Genomic DNA, 19,529 nt, shown 5'->3' with positions numbered 1-19,529 from the left:
GGCTAAAAAGAAAAAGAGAGAGAGAGAGAGAGAGAGAGAGAGAGAGAGAGAGAGAGAGAGAGAGAGAGAGAGAATGCCTTGGATTTCTTTAACGTTCTCTGAGGCCATTGGTATCATATCACCTGGGTACTTGTTAAAAATTCTAGTCTCATCATCATGGTAAAGTACTTCATAGATAGGGGAAATTGATTTTGCCTTGTCATTTGAGAGGGTGCAGTTGATCATGGCAGGGAGGATGTGGCAGAGAGTATGAGGAAAAGACAATTCAGAGAGGGAGTAGTCCAGGTTATAACCTCATGGGCTACACACAGGGCTCTATACCTGCTGGTGAGGTCTCACATCCAAAAGATTTCACAGCCTGCCTGAACAGTGCCTCCAGCTGGTGACCCACTGTTCAGACACATGTGCCTCAGGGAAGTATTTCACACAAAAATTGTAACAAAAATGCATATTGCTGGAGCCCCACCATGAGACACTGAATCAACACTTATGAAGTTAGACCTAGGGTTCAGAGTTTTCTAACAGTCCATTGAGTGACTGCTACCTCAACATAAGAATTAAAAACTTCTGTTTGTGGCTGATGTATAGTGCCTTAAAATTATCCAAAGACACCTGACTTTACCTTTGGGGTGCTCCCATCTGCTATCTGTTAGACAATGAAGCCAAACTGTGCAGCATCAATTGGTTGAGTCATGTGGTTGACCAGAGAAGCCACTAGCTGATGAGAGTGGTCTAATGACATAGGACCAGAGAGACAATGGCCTCACTAGAAACTGTGTAATATAGTAGCTGGGACTGACAGTCTATCTGGGTCCCTTTTCAAGACAGTCACCTGAAAATATGACCTAGCAAGTTGCTCTCTTCAGTCTAAGTTGTCAAACTGCTTCTTTGGCTTATTTGGACTGTTCTAGTCAGTGGCCAGACATCAAAGTATTGTCTATTACTCACACCCATGGACCTTATTATCAATCAAAAATAATTTCAAAACTAACAGTATTTATGTTGTATTCTAAGGTTAATATATTATATCTGATACCTTATAAAGGTCAGTAGCTGTTTATAATTGTGTTTTCCCTTGACAAAACTGTAACATCTGTATTTTAAAGCTCTCATCAAATACAGTAAATTCTTAGGACTGACACTTGTTAAAGATCAATAAACTGGCTGAAAAGGATCATGTGCTGCTTTTAAGCTGTGTTTCTCTGTGTGATAGATGGACACAGTCTTCTTAGACATATTCTTTGTGTAGCCTAAATATATATTGTTGCAGACCACCGGGAAGTGGGTCTGTGTACATCGCTGTGGGTGCAGTAAATAGATTGAGGAATCTGAATCCCCTTAAAATCAAGCACTCACTAGTCCCAGAACTGAATTCTGTAACTACGCACCCATGTGTTATAAAGATAGGTGTACAGATGGTAGAATGATAGGTGTTTGCTTGGATAAATGGATGATAAATAAATGGGTGGTAGATGATTGGTTATATAAAGAGATGACAGATAGATGGTTGATAGACACATAAAAGGATGATATATAATAGACTGATAGGTGTTTGATTGGATAGAGATAGATAGATAGCTAGATAGATAGATAGATAGATAGATAGATAGATAGATAGATAATTAGATATCCAAGTACATGTTATAGTTGTCTTGAGGGATGTTTTTACTTACTCTGTATTGAGTTAATATTCTAGCTATTCATATCAAATATTAAGGATCGTCTTGAATAATTCTCAAGAATGAACTTACTAAACATCAAAATTTAGTAGTGAAGCCAGCCCACTTTTTCTGTCACTGATGGCCAGGGAGTCCATGGTCAAACATGAGGACTTAAATGATCCTACAACAAAATACAGTTTCATTTTAGCAGTTTATAAAGCTACCGCTCACTGGTTTTATTGACTGGCCTCAATATTTAGGATCTTTTCACACTACGTCCCATTCCTCCAACAAAGCTGAAATCAATTACAGCCTAGCCCAGGTGTCAGCAATGTTTTCTTAAAGGGCCAGGTAGTAGTCCTTTTAAGATGTGTAGGCTCTGCTCTCTTCTTTTCAACTACTCATATCTGTCACTGTAGTGTAAAGGCAGTCACAGTATATGAACAGGGGTGTGTGCGTGAATTCCAGTTACACTTTGTAGATACTAGCATTTGGATTTTACACTAAAATTTTCACATCAAGACGTATTCTTCCTTTGATTTTTTTTTAACTGTTTAGAAAAACAAAGATGAGTCTTAGCTTATGGATCATGTTTTAAAAAAAAACAAAAAAGAAAGAAAGAAAGAAAGAACAGGACAAAAAACAAACAAACAAAAAACAGAAAAATAGGCCACTGTTTGAAGTTGAACCATGGACTCTAGTTCACTGGCTCCTGGCTAAAGAAAGTAGATTCCAGGTCATAGACCAACTCTAGTAGGAAAAAGTATAAATCGAAACAGTAATGACTAATTTGCACAAAGAACTCTGAATGAATCTCACTCATCAAACATAACTCTAGTCCAATATAAAGGCACTTGCTGCCAAGCCTGACAGCCTGAGTTCGATTCCCAAGAACAACATAATGGAAAGAGAGAACCCAGCTACCAAAAACTGCCCTCTGCCTTCTCTACACATATATACAAACACACTAAATAAATAAGCAAATAAATAAATGTAATTTTATTTAACAACAAGGTTTTTTTTTAAAAAAAAAATATATAGAGGAGTTATATTTAAAAGACTTTCTGAAATTGAAAGACTGTGCTTCATTCCCTGTATGAATTTTTGTTGTTTGTTCGTTTAGGTCTACACTGCTGCAGAAAGGAGTGATCCAGGCACTCAGGTAAGAACTGTCCTCTGCAGATCAGAGGGGCACCCTGTGGTCTCTGCTGAGAAGGCAGTGATTGTGTTTCATTCACTTGCTCCTTTTCTCCTTCTGACACTTGCTGGGACATAAACATGTTGGCTCTTTCTCTTGAGAATTTTCTCTTCCAGATTCTGATTATTGCTGAGTCTGACCCTTGTGCCTTTGGGTCGTGTTTGCTGGAGCATGGTGTTGTTGTTGGATATTGGCGCGTCTATAATACATCATTCTTTGATTTCACGTTCTCTTATTACGATTGCTTTAGTTTTATTGCAAGGTGTTTTTATTTCTTCAAGACATGTGCCTTCTCTTTTTGTTTAAAAAAAAAAAGGACTATAAAAGGGTTATTAGAAGCCTGTTCAGAAACGTAGCTCTGTGGATCTGCTTTTGAGAATGGAGGCTATCAAGGATGCTCATATATTGATGCAATTCTGGAGTGGGCACAGTGCCATGCAGGCCACAGTGTCAGCAAAATCAAAAACAGAGACCTCAGAAAAGACACACTTTTATTCCTGAGCTATTAAAATGGTATCTAAATCCAAAATAATACTCTCAACACACTTGTGTTCTTGGGCTATTAAAATGGTGTCTAAGTTCAAAATAACAATCTCCTTTCTTAAATAATTTACCTTGGGCTTTTTCCTTGGTAAATTTTAATATCTAAACATAGGAATGACATATGCACAGCCCAGTTTTAAGGAAGAGGAAGTAATCAAATGTTTTCAAGTCATCCTCACATCCTCTCTTCCCAAGTCCCTTTCTTCCCATTCTTAGCTTACTAAGTACTGTGGTATTGGATACCAAGGACTCCATACACTGGATTATTTGTTACTGTTATATAATTCCTGGTAATAGCAGTTTCAGTCATTAAAGCTGCTTAATCCATTTTGGTTTTGTTGATTTTCGTGGTTGTGGTCTTATTTTTTTTCAATGTATTCCCTGTTTCTGTTTCTTTTCAACGTTTTAATCCAATTACCAGCTCGGTAAACAAGCATTTGCCACATCTACAGTAAGTGCATTGAACTGTAGTGGAAGTGATTTCTGATTACCGACTAGCTCATTTCTAAGGGACACAAGGAACAGCATGCAGTGAACTGAAGAAAAGGAGGATGGAAAAGGCCTTGTTAGGCGACTACGGCAGAGAGATGCAGAACACAGACGCTAAGCAAAAAGTCACAGAAACTGAAATGCATAGGCATTTTTCTGGACAGTGGTTTGATCTGAGTCATATGTAATCAGCTTGGTTATGAGAGGAAGTATGTTGCATATTTTATAAATCAAGACTTTCACTAATATTGGGGCTCTACTTTCTAAGAGGGTGGCAAAAAAAAAAAAAAAAAGTAGACTCTTGAAATCCCTAGAGTTTTTATTACCAAAGGCAAAAATCATTAAGCAAGAATAACTTTTGGTTTTGGATTTCTAGTCCTTTTATCTCTTTGGTGGTCTCTTTTTACTCTACCATTACTGGAATGTCTATTTCCCTGGCTTCATACTCCACAAAAGAGAGACATAAGAATTCTTGGACCTTGACATAGGATTAATAACTCCTTGTTTAACTTTGTTTAATCTTTTACATGTTGCCTGGGAGTCAGGCCTTGAGAAGAATCACAGAAGATGGGGGCGGGGATGTGATTGTTGTAGTTGGAACCCGTAGATGAGCAAATATTCCAAGAAGTTGGAGCCCTTTCCCCAAATTCCTACAGTCTTGAGACTACACACCGCAGATTAAGTTGCTCTTCAGTGAATGTGAAAGCCTCTGAAGGCCATGTACTCAGAGCTGGAGTCAGAACCAAGTGAGTTCAAATCTCAGCAACTGCTGGTATACAGGTGATAAGTGGGTGTGTGTGATAAGCCCTTCCTACTGGCAAAAGGATCAGTAAAAAATGTTTTAAAAATCAGAAGTAACAACAAAATGTTTGTCAAATAAGGTCAACTTTCATCCCAAGAATAGAACATTATATTTCAAGGCAGGTAAATCTGATGGTCAAGATACATCACTTACAGAGTCTGTGCAAGCCATCAGACAGGCACGCAGACACATTAAGCTTTGAACCATGCCAAATGAGGTTTTCGCATCATAATTAGTATTTTTGGCCAAGCCTAGGAAACTAAGCACAGATGACCCCAGGAACCAATTTATCAGTTTCATCGGAATGGTGAGAAATTTTTAAGTCATGTCAGGACAAGTTCAATGGTGGGAAATAGAAATGAGTAAATGCTTGACTCTGGTCAGTACAGACTTTGGTTTTGATGAGCTTGTAGGAATAGACCTCTAGGGATGCAGGGATCAGCTCTGATTTTGGTCCTGCCTTTCCTTTCTCAGAGGCCAAAGGACATCAGCTCCTCCTCTGCTTGTGGTGGATTTTATACAGTGTAGTTTTACTGCATTTGGTAATTCAGCCTTACATGTGTCAAATCATCACATTTCCATAGTATTTAAGAAGCATTTAACTGCCAGAGGATGAATAAAATGTGTGATTTAAACACTGAAATCTAAAGTTTAATGTCACTTTTATGGTTTCATGATGTACTATAAAATACAGAGCGTAACTTACAATGACAATGGCAGTCAACCAATACATTCTGCAAATTTGCCTCATGATATCAGAACATGGCTAACTGTAAAGCCATAGTCAGCTATGACACAGGGCTTAGAACTGCTTTCAAGGCTTTTAGATTCTATATCAGAGGGCAAGTCCTAAGTACTGAGAAGGTGTTCATTTCAATCCAGTCATCTGAAGCTGACTGAATAGCTCAGGACTTTTGTTGAGAAACAAGGCAGCTCTTTCTGGGATGTGTGATGCTGTGGGTGTAAAAGAGGTCTTTAGGGTCTCCTAAATAAACCCCAGGATTTCACAAGCTAAGGAAAGAGAATAACACAAGTAAGACTCTCAGTAAATAAAAACCAGCATTCAGAGAGTCGATGATCCACTTTGGTTTTTCCATATCGATAATGATTTCAGAATTATTTCCTCTGCAGAAGAGATCACTTCAGAATTTAATGGTGGAGAAGGGTATGGGCCATCCTTTTTGGGTTTTATCATAGCCATCTAGGCAAATACGTGCTAAGTCTCCAGGATGCCTCAGTGTGGTGTGATAGGGAATTTCATTGTCATTTCCACAATGCCAACATCGTACCCATCTTATACTGTTGTGTGAATACATTGAGGAAAAGGTGGTGTTTTACATAGCCACATGCTATTTTGCAGATGAGCCACAAAAGTGTTTGAAGTTACCATCATGGGCATTTAGATCAGGGAACTTTCACAGAAAACTTAATTTCTGCAAAAATTTTCAATGGCTCTGTTTTCCACAATCTCTTGCTAACTTACCCTTTTCAGACTAAACATGGAAATTTTCTTATCATTCTGAACAGTTGAGTCCACCATGTACCTTAGGCCTATTTCTTCCTGGAGAAGAAAGTCAAATTCTGTGCCTAAGAGAGGCTCTCTTTTTTTATTATTAATTAATGTATATATTTACTTTACATCCCGGTCCTACCCTTCCTCCTCCTTTCCCTATCCCCTCCCCTACTCCTCACAAAAGGAGAGCACCCCCACTCTTATGTGCCCCACCCACCCACGGCACCAACCCATCCCAGCACATCAAGTACCATCAGGACTGAGCTTATCCTCTTCCCCTGTGGCCTGGCGAGACATCCCTGCCAGGAGAAGTCAGAGACAGCCTCCACTCCCCTTTCTAGGGGTCGCACATGAAATCTGAGCTGCCCAACTCCTACATCTGTGTAGGGGATCTAGGTCCAGTCCATGGTACTTGGTAGGTGCTTCAGTCTCCACAAGGCCCTCTAGGCGCAGGTTAGTTGGCTCTGTTGGTCTTCTTGTGGAGTTCCTGTCCACGCCATGTCCTTCTATCTTCCTTCAACCCCTCCCACACACTTTTCCACATGACTCCCTACACTTAGCCTGATGTTTGCCTGTGAGTCTCAGCATGTTTTAATCCCTTGCTGGGTGAAGCCTCTAAGAGGACAGCTGTGCTAGGCTCCTGTCTGTAAGTGTAGTTAATAGTTAATAGTGTCAGGAGTTGACTCTCTCTCTCATGGTGTGGTTCTCAGGTTAAGCCAATCATTGGTTGGACATTCCCTCCATCTCTGCTCCATCTTTATCCCTGCACATCTTGTAGACAAGGTAAACTTGGGGTCAAAGTTTTTGTGGGTGGGTTGGTGTTCCCCTCCCTCTAGTTAGAGGGTGTATAGCTATACCAGGATGGTGAATTGGGATTCGGCCCCAGCCCAGATTCCACACTCTTGGATTGTCCTTTCATAGTGATTTTCTGCGTCAGTTCCTGAGCACTGGTCTCCTGTGCTCTAGGATCCTTACTTCAGGAAACCACAGCAGGAACTCATGCCAGTTGTGTTTCTATGTCCATGATATTTCTACACTTAAACTCTGGGGTCTTCTTTTTCCTTTCTGGTATCTCACAAATACTTTGTTGCAAAACAACCACACAGATCAGTATATGAAAAAACAGGGATAGTCTGGATCTGCATTGTTTTTCTTGGTTGCTCAGAATCTATGTGTAAGAGGACTGCCATAGAAATAGAAAAGGTTAATTTTCATCCACTTCACACTTTCTGTGCAGACCTCACTGGAGAAATGAATGTGCTCTTTAAAAATTTATTTCCTCGGCAGTTCCTCTTCCTGTAAATGGGAACCTGGGATCTCATAAAACCGAATTAAAATTATCAAATGCTATTGAACCAACCTAATGAAAATTTTAACCAAAAGTCATTGTAAATTAGGTATGTGATATACTGAAAATGCAAGCCTTTGTAAAGTAGATATTGTTCTTATGTAAACTCATGAATGGAGACTTTCTTGAATAAATTACTTCTTAATAACATCAGAGAGTCATTGGCTGGGTAAATATCTCCCCGGGCACTCACTGACGTTCCTGAATTTAAATGCTCAATCCAACTTCTTATTTGTCACAATTCCTAACGAGTTTTTCTTTATGAAATCATTATTAGTATGAAAAAGTGGAAATTTGTACCTAATTTCTAGATTAATGCTCTCTAAAAGACCTCAAGGGGTTGAATTTTTTTCTTGCTGAAACACAACATTTACATAATTTCTGTTGCCCCAGCATTTAAACTCCTCAACCCACTGCCAGTTTGCTACCTAAAGCAGAAGAAAGAAAAATTATCTAAACAGGCAGAATGACTGAGATTTCTGCTAAGGGGAACAGTGGGCCTGCTAAAAGGGCCTGACGGCAAAAGCATATCTTCCACCCTTTCCTGTGAAGTATGTGATGACTTTGAAGACATTCTAAGACCCATAGTCCCAGCAAGGGCCCATGCTACTGTTATCATCTCTGAAAATTCCTATCCAAGTTCAGCATGTGCTAAGCCATTCCATGAGTTGCGGTGGTTTGAATTAGCTCATATATTTGAATGCTTAGTCATCGGGAGTAGCAGTACTTGAGAAGGGGGAAGTGTGTCACTGCAGGTAGGCTTGAGTTTCAAAAGACCAAGCCAAGACATCTTAGCTTCATTTCACCATGGATTTAAGACAACAGGGTATTTGATGCACTGCTATTATGGAGATATCCTACATGTATATAACATGGGAACATCAAAGAAAAGTGTGTGTGTGTGTGTGTGTGTGTGTGTGTGTGTGTGTGTGTGTGTGTGTGCGCGTGCACGCGCGCGCTCATGAAGGCCAGAGACAACTTTAGGCTTCTTTTCTCATGAACCATCCATTTTCTTTTGTTAACATAGAGTGTGTCATTAGTCCAGAACTTTCCAGGCAGGTTAATCCGACTGGCCAGTGAACTCCAGTAATTCTACTTTTCTCTTCAACTCCAGTGCCAGGATTATAAACACACATGAGCACAGCTGGCTTTTTTTACTTAGGTTCTGTGTCTCAAATCCAGGTTCTAAGGCTACTTTACCAACTAAGCCGTATCCTCAACCCAATGCATGACTTCTTTTTTTAATTAATTAATTTATTTATTCACTTTACATCCCAATCATAACCCATTCCCTCCTCTCTTCCAGGTCCCACACTCTCTCTTCCCTGTATTCCCCCATCCCCTACCCCTCAGAAGAGGTGGGCCCTCCACCACCACTCATCTCAACACGTCAAGTAGCATCAGCGCTGCACACATCGTCTACCACAGTGGCCTGGCAAGGGAGCTCCACCAGGGGGAAGTGATCAAAAAGTATTCAAGAAAATTCTTCTCAGAGACAACCCCTGCTCCCCTTACTAGGGAACCCACATAAAGTCCAAGCTGCCTATTGGGTACATATGTGTAAGGGGCCTAGGTCCAGTTCATACAAAGTCCTTGGTTGGTGTTTCAATTTCTGCAAGCCCCGCTGGGCCTAGGGTATTTGGCTCTGTTAGTCTTCTTGTGAAATTCCTGTCCCCTCTGGGTCCTTCTGTCCTTCCTCTCACCCTTCCACGACACTCTCCCCACTCAGCCAATAAATGTTCGGCTGTGAGTCTCAGCATCTGTTTTGATCCCTTGTGGGTGGGGCCTCTCAGAGAATAGCTATACTAGGCTCCATCAATGCAGGGCTTCTTGATCACCATGTTTGTGGCATATTTGCTACTAGATTCATTTCACTGAACTTCCCTTAAAATATAATCAGTTAGGCATGGTGAAGTACAAGTATAATCTTAGAACATGGAAGTTAAAAGCAGAAGAATCAAAAGTTCAGGGATAGCCTGGGCTACAGAGGGGTACATAAGATCCTGTCTCAATAAAGTAAAGAAAAAATCGAATCAACAATTAAAGAGCAGTTCATGGCTATATAGTTAGTTGTATGAAAATGAATGCTCTATTTTCTGAATGCCATATTTAATAACCTTTTGATATAGAAGCTTATAAGAGTATATTTTGTAAAGCCACATGAAACTTAAAACTTGTATTTTGATATACTTCATAAAACTGTTTTTAAAACATATATGCTTGGTGTAATTATTAAAAGATATTCTAGGATTGAGGCCAGTGATATTCTTTTTTTTTTTTTTTTTTTTTTGCCAGTGATATTCTTAAGCAAATCCCAGAAATGATATTCAAACCACCATGGCAAAAACCAAGTTTTCCCCCAAGATTCTAAATTGGCAAGTAGCTGAATATACACTGAACTTCCACAGGACAAACTGTTAAGTGACAGATTTTAAACAGAAGTTGAGTTTAGGCCCACATTATGTTACAGGTTGATTGAGATACATATATGCTAACAAAATTCTATATCTATACATAACATTTCACTACTGAATTTCATCAGGAAATCAAATATAAAATCCCACAGAGAATGTTCTCCAGGCCACTTCATTCAAGAAGGATGGGTAAAGAGAATGTAAACCATCATGGAAAACCTCCACCCAGGAACAGTGGCAGGGTCATCACACAGGAACAGTGCCAGGGTCACCACACAGGAAAGGTGGCAGGGTCACCACACCGGAACGGTGGCAGGGTCGCCACTAAGGAACGGTGGCAGGGTTGCCACACAGGAATGGTGGCAGAGTCACACCAACAAAGCTAAGAATGCAGCTAAAGCTATGATCATATCTACAGGCCTGGAGTAGACAAGCACACATAGCGAGAGCTACAGTCTCCGGTCAGTAGTGTGAAATCTCCTTGTATCATTCCCCCCCCCCCGCCCCCGCCTGAGGTCTTTTACGCAGATTCTGACCTCATACAGGGTGTTCCCAGGACCTTGTACCTTTTCCCTTTAGACTGACTGATTAGGAAAATGCTTAGCAAAGGGTATGATGCAAAAAAAAGAAAAAAAAAAGATAAGCATGCACAACTTTCTTACATTTGTTCTTCTAAATTTTAATTACTTCAGAAAAGAAGGGAAAAAAGTGAGCCAAGTGTGAGAGGACATGCCTAAATTGGAAGTGACACCCTTAGGACCTGATGTGAGCCAGACTGCAATGAGCTTGTGTTTGAAACAGATGTATTTCTTAGTCTAGCAATCTATGCACTAAGAAAGTATCTACATAAGCTTCGTAAGAGATGTGCATATGTGTGCATATGCAGTACACTACCTATGATATGTTGAATTTATGCCCCAAAGTGATAAAATGAATTACAGATGCTCAACAGGCAGTAGCTCATGGCTTAAAGACAGACATCCCTGTTGTGAACTCTTACCTCAACCTTTTCCAAGCTAAGTGTCCTTAGGAAACTTAACTTTTGTTTCCTGCCTCGATGTGTTTTCAGATAGCATGTCTTTGGTTTTGTAGATGAGATAATAAAATATATTTAATTAGATGGTCTCACAAAAGCCATATCGCATCACTCTGACACCTACTTTAGAATAAGAGCAAAATGTTGCTGTCCACCTGGGACTTCTGACGAGTTGAGAAGACATCAGGCTTACGTCAGGAGTGCAGAGTATGGGAGCATTAGCAAGGCCTGGGAATTGCCCGCATGGTGATTGATTTCTGCAGGACAAGTAAGTGTGGAGATTTATTGGTAAATTACTGAGCAGCCATTGAATGAGAAGATGCCCATTATACGCAGGAGAACCACATGGCCCACCTCACGGAGCATGTGCTTGAGCACTGACTAGGGACAAGGTAAGAACCCGAAGCCCTCTAGAGACTAGCTTTATGGGCATCCGTGGCAGTGATGTGTTAGTCTGCTTGATTGCTGTTATAACTAACAGCAGTCATTCATTTCTCTAAGTCTGAGTCTCGAAAGCCAAGAGCAAGGTATCAGTCTGATTGGCGTCTTGACGAGAGCTCCCTTCGGTTTCTAGACTGCCAGGTTTTAGCTTAGTCCTCACATAGCGGAGTGGGACTGGCTTTGTTTTTGGAGATCCTTTTTTATCTGTTGTTATACCAACCTTAACCATGCCTGATCTTGTTTGGGGACCCTTTTATTGAAGCACTGGTCCTAACATGAGAGTAGCACATCCTAAAGGCCCCATCCCTAGTTCTACATCCTTGAGATTACGTGTGAATTTGAGAGGACAGGGAAATTATAATAACAGCCATTGAAGTTAAGCCTGAGTTTGATAGAGCCATTTTCTTATATGTACACAAGGACCTTGTCTAATATGATCGGACAATCCATCAATGGAAGACCAGCTAATGGAGCCTACAGTGGGCTCCAGGAAGAGAGCTTAACACAGTGCAACTGATTAATTAGCTTGCTCCCCCAGATTATGCTGTTCCTCTTTCTTTATGTATGCTAACTGGCTTCTCTGCACTTTGAGTTAATATCTAGAAAATGTAAAATAATAATGCTTTTTATTAAAGGAGGATTAAATAAGAAAAATAAACCACCTGTGAAAGTTCTTAGCAAAGCCTCCGATGCAAAGCAAATGATGAGCGTACACAATTTGCTTCTTTTTCTTCTTCTTGGTTGTAACTACTTATAAAAGGAGCATGGCAAGGCAAGTGTGACAAGGGCACGGCTTGTGAGGCTGAGGCAGGGAAGACCATAAGTTAGAGGACAGCCTCCAATACAATGAGATCATGTCTCAAAATAGAAAGGGATGGAAGTGACTACGTTTCTTCTAAATGACTTACCCACTTAATTTCAGAGTAGCAGTACAAATACAGAGCAGCCTTCTTAATAAACCATGGGTCAGAGTTGAGCCATATCTAAAACTGCACTCATGAGGCAACACATTTGGGGCTCAGCTACTTCCCAGATGACTTCTGTGTTATTCTCTCTTGCTCTACAGAAAAGCTGGTAATAAAAGAATTCTCATGACACTTAACTATTTTTATCATAAGCAAACAACAAAAGATGGGGCTGGGACCGTAGCTCAGTGGCAGAACATGTGCCTAGTATACTCAGGGCACTGGGCTTTATCCCTAGAAATACCAAAAAGTGATGATGTAAAAATTAAAAAAAAAAATTCTACAAGGCAGCAGAGCAGGCACAGCTGAGAGTCTGTCCTTTAAGCAGCATTCATGTAGAGCTATCACCATCTTAATCATCACTGACAATTATGAAGCTCGGTAAAGATTTCTGTCTTTTCAATAAGCCTGCAGGTGAATGCATATACTTAGCATATTTGTATATTTTATCACAGATAGCACGGTGTGTTATTATAGTATATAACATATACTAGTAAATTATATGTCTACTATATGCTAGCATCTTGCATAATAACCATAGCTATGTAATGTGTATATGTAACTATATATATTTTTTCCATTTCATCACAATAAAATACCTTATTTTTTTTTTCTTTCTTGAATGTACGTATGCACATGAGTATAGGGACATGTGTGTGTGACAGTGCTCATCACATGTGTGTGTGTGCATGTGAAAGCCATAAGATATCTTGGGTATCATCCTCAAGAATGTGTCCACCTCATTTGAGGTCTGGAGCTCACCAATTAGGCCAGGCCAGTGGCCTGCAAGCCCTTGGACCTCTCTTATCCCCATCTCTGAGTGCTAAATTAATGAGCACATGCCATTGCATCTGACATTTTCATGTGGGTTCAGAGCATCAACTTCGTGTCCTCCTCTGACTGACTGAGCCTCCTGACACCCCATCACAGATCTGTTTTTATGAGCAAATATAGTAGATACAAAATATTTTGAAAAGTATCCATATACACATATATGCCAAACTTACCAATGAAAAAATTACATGTTTTTCTTATTTTTGTTTGCTCCTTTTTTTTTTCTTTCTTAATTTGACGTACTGAACAGGTGGCATCTATGCATGTTGTTGTTGTTGTTGTTGTTGCTGTTGTGGTTGTTGTTGTTTGTTCATGAACAGAGGCTCACCCAGCAGCCCCTGGCTAGTCTTGAATTTACAATATCCTTCTTCTCTCACCCTCCTTAGTGCTGAGATTATAGAAGGAACCACAGTGTCTGACTAATAACACATTTTTTGAAGATAACGCCCTGCGTGCTATTTTGCCCTATGATCATAAAGTAATGACCCTGATAGTAGTCAGCCCCAGAGTTAAACTGACCCTGTGACCATGGCTTCTTTCTACACCGGTGTCAGGCGATGTGGAGAAGCTGGAGATAGCCATGGCGAGCAGCTCGTGTGCAGCCCCGGTCCCAGAAGAGAGGGAGATCCTGAGAGTTAGAGAACAGTGCACAAACCGAAGAACAATTGCAATTAGTCTCAGTGCTGCAGCCGATAGGGATGATCAGGATGAAGATGGTTCCCACGCGTGGAAGAATCATCTCCAAGTGGAAATGCCATTTGATCTGGCATGTGCAGGGCAGTTGGGATTAGCTGGGTAGAAGGAGTAGGGTGGAAAGAAAGAAAGCATTGAGCTAGGAGAAGCACCTTCCAGCAGAGAGGCCACGACACATGCTAATTCAGAAGAGAGGCTAGCCTGACCACAAAATGTCTTTGGTGTTTGAAAACCCAAAAAGTGGCCGGAGACAATGGCCACTCCAGGGCAAGAGTCTCAAAAGGAGATTGAAATCTCTTGGTGCCTTGCTGGTCATTCTTTCAGAACCCTATAAAATACTCTATTTTTATTATTCTCTCTCTCTCTCTCTCTCTCTCTCTCTCTCTCTCTCTCTCTCTCTCTCTCTCTCTCTCTCTCTTTGTGTGTGTGTGTGTGTGTGTGTGTGTGTGTGTGTGTGTGTGTGTTTACATGTTCATGCACATGAAACAGCTCTGTGCATGCAGAGGCCAGAGGTTAATGATAGGTGGCTGAATGTCCCCCTGAATCACTGTCCACCATAATTTTTGAAATGGGATCTCTCATGGCACTGGGTGCTAGCGCAGTGTTTGGCCAGTCCGAGTGCTCAGTGAGCTCTGAGGCATCCCCTGCCTCTGCACCCACAGGATGCATCCAGCTTGTTTACCGGAATAATGAACATCTGAACCTGGGTCTTCACACTTTAGCAGGCCCCTTACCCAGTAAGCCATCTTCCAAGTCCCGACTCCAGCTTTTACACTGCAATGGAGAGATTTAATTCCTAAACAGTCATGTCAACACATGCTAAGGACTGGAGCGGCAGCTTGAACATCTCAGATTTCACAAATTCCTGCTCCCTGTTTACGGGGAGACTGGTCTTATCATCATAGAAACAGCAGAACCCTAAATGTTTAAATGCTGACATTTCAGGCAAAGCTTCCCCTCCACTTTCAGGTGAGAACGTCAAACCCACTAGACATGTGGCATTCCCAGATGAAGGACTGGTTCCTTTGGCTTCAGGCTTTGTCCTTATTAATATGCTAAGAAGACTCTAAGCAGTAGCACACAAATCTGTAGATTATACCTCACTGTGGATTAATCATTGAATCCTCTCATGGGAAGAGGTTTAGTTCTGGAAGAGACAGAGTAAGAGACCAATTACAGGAAAGCTGAGGCAGGGGAATGAGTGACACTGGAGAGAAAGGGCCATAAACTCACACTTTCTACTGCCATTCATGCACTGGCGTAGGAAATGTGTCATGGAGCCCCCAAACACCAACGCCCCATTCTTCCTTCTGCTCAGCCTCAACTCAACAACTCAACCAAGGTGTCTCACTTTGTCTTACTAATACTGTAAAGTCTAAGCTTGGGGCTAGGTAATTTAGCACAGTGTTCGAATACTTGTCTGTTTATGCAAAGTCCTAGATCTGTTCCCAGCAACGCGCGCGCGCACGCGCTCACACACACACACACACACACACACACACACACACACACACACACACACGCACACACACATCAATCAGTTCATTCATTCATCCATTTATTCATTCAGTATCCCTCAACTATAGGATACTTATAGAAGCACAAAGTGGGAGTTTATTCCCACTGGAATAAAAGGCTCAGCCACAGGCAGGATAGGCAGGCTGCAGGGAGTGCCCTAGTGTGCTGCCTTCTGGGAGCCAGCAGCCTGAGCCAGCACCAAATGCCTTCCCAAGCTGCTAGGAAGGATCAGATCTAGGGAACTCCAGCAGAGAAAGATGCAAATATCCCCGGGAATGGGGACAAATACAGGAGCCTCGATTCCAAATGTCAATTACCAGAAGTCTCCAGAGCCTGGTTAAAAATAGATATGCAGGTTTCTTTGTTCACATGTCAGGAAGGGTCATCCTGTCACAGCAGATTCCCATCACCCTCTTATCACCCAGGAGCTGAGTTGTCAACCATTTGCAACTGTAAGTTTTGGTTCTCCCGTTGTCACAGCGCCCAAATTAGCACAGAGCCTTTCAATTATATCCAAATGCCACAGTTTGTGAGCTTCCATAGAACAATCACAAGATGGAAACACAAGAAGCAACTGATATGTAAGCAGTGCTGTGACCTGACTTAGTGTATTCTCAAGAAGCCCACCCGTGTGTGTGTGTGTGTGTGTGTGTGTGTGTGTGTGTGTGTGTGTGTGTGTGTGTGCACGCACCAGAGCCTAGGGGAAAAGGACAGGACTGGGAATGGTCCCAGTCACCAGCAGGCAAGTTTCACTAGACAAGAAGAAGCATTGGCTGGGGACAAAGAAGAGTCACATCCTTCTCCACTTGTGCTGGCACCCCAATTATAAGTCTTTATAAAGTCCCTCACGCTATACCCCTCCTCTTTGCTGTGCTTAGATGGTCCTTCACTTTTGCCCAAGAAATACTGTGCAAATGAACTGGGTCCAGACTGAAAGGCTCGTGGACATCTCCAGCTAGAGTGCTTCACTCTGCAGTAGACTCCAAACCAGACCCAGTAACTGAAGGACCCGCAGTGCAGATATTTCCCAAGAGCAAACCCTCAAAAAGACAGTTTGACTTGATTTTAGTATTTATTGCTTGGTTTGGGGGGCGGGGGTTGTTTTGTTTTGAGGGCAACAATGTATTTGTTTTCCTAATTAGTTTTAGGTTAACCTAGTATTAAACTTGTATTCTGTTCTGTGAATCCTGCCTGTCTGGAAATAAAGCAGTGCAAAAGAAGAATAAAGGAACCAACTGTAACTGTTACAAAAACAAACAAACAAACAAAACAAGAGGAAGGGGACATAGACACAAAATGAACAATTCACAAAACATTAAATTTACAAAGGAAAAAAAAAACCAATAGAATGTTAGTGGTATGCTTTCTCTCTCTCTTCTCTTCCCTCCCCCCACCTCTCTCTTATGTATGTGTATGTATTTGGGGGGAGTGTCTATGTGGAGGTCTGAGGTGAATGTCAAATATATTCATTTGTTTATTATTCTGTACTTTGAGTTTTAAAACATGACCTTTTACTGAACCCGGGTTACCTGGTCTATTTTCATTGACAGAATTTCATTAGAACTCAGGCATTCTAGGGACTGGGTTATGGTTTGGTTGGTAGAGTGTGTGTCTAGCACAAGAAAGTCCCTGATTTGTTCGCCAGCTCTGCACAATGCAGGTGTGTTCATATGTGTCTGGAAGACCAGCACTGGGTTAGTGGACAAAGGGAGATCAGAAGTTCAAGGTCATCCTCTGCTATATAGGGAGTCAGACCAGCATGGAGTACATGAAACCTTATCTGAGAAAGGAAACTGAAAGATGACTCAGAGTGTAAAGTCTGAGTTCAATCTCTGTAACCTACATACATAACAAAAGGAATTGGCCACTGACTTCCACAGGTGTGATGTGTCAAGCATACACGTACATACAGACCTACCCAAAATAAATGCAATACATTTTTAAAACTAAAAAACAAAAAAAGAACTTACACATTATTGCCTAAAGTGTGTTTTGCCTTGGTGTTTGGATGAGAAGCTTGGAACACGTAGTCTCACATGGACTATGGCAGGTTCTTATCACAGGGCTATGTTCCCAGCTCACCCTTCTCTTTAATGTAAACATTATTTATCTGGCTTTCTCCCCCACCTCCACACTCCATGTAAGTGGCCTTCCTCCAGATAGGTAAAAAGCCAAAGGTCCTATGAAGACTGTTAAAGACCCACTTAGGGTTTACATCAAGGGGCTAACTTGTTTAAGCAATCCTATCATCTCCTGAGGGTCCCAGCCTGATTGCTTTTAGACTCTGGGGGCAATGGGATACAGTGCCCTCTGATTTCTCTGTGCATGAACTACATACCCTAAAGGATGACAATGACCACCATGTGGTTCTTACTGTTGCCCAGAATAGATCTAAACTTGTCATATGGGAGAGCCCATCCAATTATAGCATCCATCACCAGTGCTTTTCTTGGGGCTGTAGAGATGGCTCAGAGGTTAAGAGCACTGACTGTTCTTCCAAAGGTCCTGAGTTCAATTCCCAGCAACCACATGGTGGCTCACAACCATCTATAATGTAACCTGATGCCCTCTTCTGGCCTGCAGCTGTACATGTAGACCACTGCATAACTAATAAACAAATACATTTTTTTTAAAAAAATGCTTTTCTTGCCTGGTAGTTATAGACAGGGAGTCCCGAGTAGGGGGACATTAAATAAATGTCAAAACGCCACACAGCTAGTCAGTGGTGGATGAATTCAAAGTTAGGAGTGCTGATTGCAAGGCATAAGCATTCTTCATCCCCACAGGACAGCTACCATGTCCACATGCACTCCTCCAATATCTGACATCCCCTCACCACTGTAGTTCCACTAAGAACACAGCAAGTGCTACTGAAACTTGAGCACAAAAGTATGACTCCCAACCCTTTAACAGCTCTTAAAGATAAATTAAAACAGAATGCCTGCAAGATGGAGAGAGTTTTCAAGTAGTTCCCTCGTTGCTTCTACTGTACAGCCATGGCTGGGGACCATTCAGCAGCCGTAACAGAAGGTAGATTAGGAGCAGATAATATGAAATGATGGGCAGGAAAAACACATGAGCATTAGGCTCTGAATTCCACTGTTGCTCCTACATATTCAAGCCTTTAAACACACCAACTTGTATGGCTCTTTCTCAGATAGGCGGAAGTCATATGGAAGTAAGTTGGACCTTTCCTGTTTCCAGGAAGGAGACAGGTTTTGACAGTTTTGCAGCTCGGTAGACTAGAGGGTGAGTTAAAAAAAAAATATGTAAAAATCTGGGGAGATCTGTCAGTAAGATGCTGGATGTGCAAGCATGAGGACCTGAGTTCAGATCCCCAGGACCCACGTAAAAAGCCAAGCCTGATGCCACACATGTGTAACCCTAGCACTGGGATAAAAGGCAGGAAGATCCCAGGGACTCACTGGCCAGGTAATCTAGCAAAACAGCAAGCTGCAACTTCAGCGAAGAACCTGTCCGGAAAGAGTAAGATGGATAACAATAGAGGCAGATACCTAAAGTTAACATCTGGCCACACACACACACACACACACACACACACACACACACACACACACACACACACATGAGTGCGCCCATAAACACATGGGCACACATTAGCTCAGACACATATATAAAATCTCTTCGGCCTCAAGATCTGTTATTTTGTTGATTTAAAAAAAAACTTGTAATAATGCTAAATGGTAACTATTAAAATAGTCTTTCCCTCTGTCCCTCACGCTGCATTTATAGCAGACAGTCCATTGCTCTCCCTTCAGTACTCTGTAAGTCACATCGTTATTTGAAACCCCTGTCGCCCCAATGCCATTTCTGAGCAGAGATTTAATGCCTGAGTCCTAGAGTGAGATTTCTGATGACCAAGACTTCATTATCTTTTTGAAACAAGTGGCAATATGTATGGGCAAGTTTTATCATAGACCGTTAAATCTGAGCCACCATTGTCAAAATAAATGGGCAAAGCATATTGTGTGATTTACTCTCCCTAGTACTTTGTTTTCTGTCTGTTTGCATACCCACTCATCTGCAAAATTTGGTAATTCACAATGGGTCCCT

At 41.4% G+C, this 19,529-nt stretch overlaps 1 protein-coding gene across 1 annotated transcript in view; it reads left to right on the top strand.

Moving 5' to 3' along the window:
- Celf2 (CUGBP Elav-like family member 2) overlaps positions 1-19,529 on the top strand; it is an 833,341-nt gene that overhangs the window by 216,350 nt on the left and 597,462 nt on the right. The window contains exon 2 of the mRNA XM_051151384.1: positions 2,785-2,823. The gene's annotated coding sequence lies outside the window, so the exon portion shown is untranslated. The remainder of the gene's footprint in view (positions 1-2,784; positions 2,824-19,529) is intronic.

The sequence above is a fragment of the Acomys russatus genome, chromosome 9 (assembly GCF_903995435.1).
Source record: "Acomys russatus chromosome 9, mAcoRus1.1, whole genome shotgun sequence".
NCBI classification, from domain to species: domain Eukaryota; kingdom Metazoa; phylum Chordata; class Mammalia; order Rodentia; family Muridae; genus Acomys; species Acomys russatus.
The sequence above is the reverse complement of the archived record's forward strand: the minus strand, read 5'-3'. Positions and strand labels throughout refer to the sequence as shown.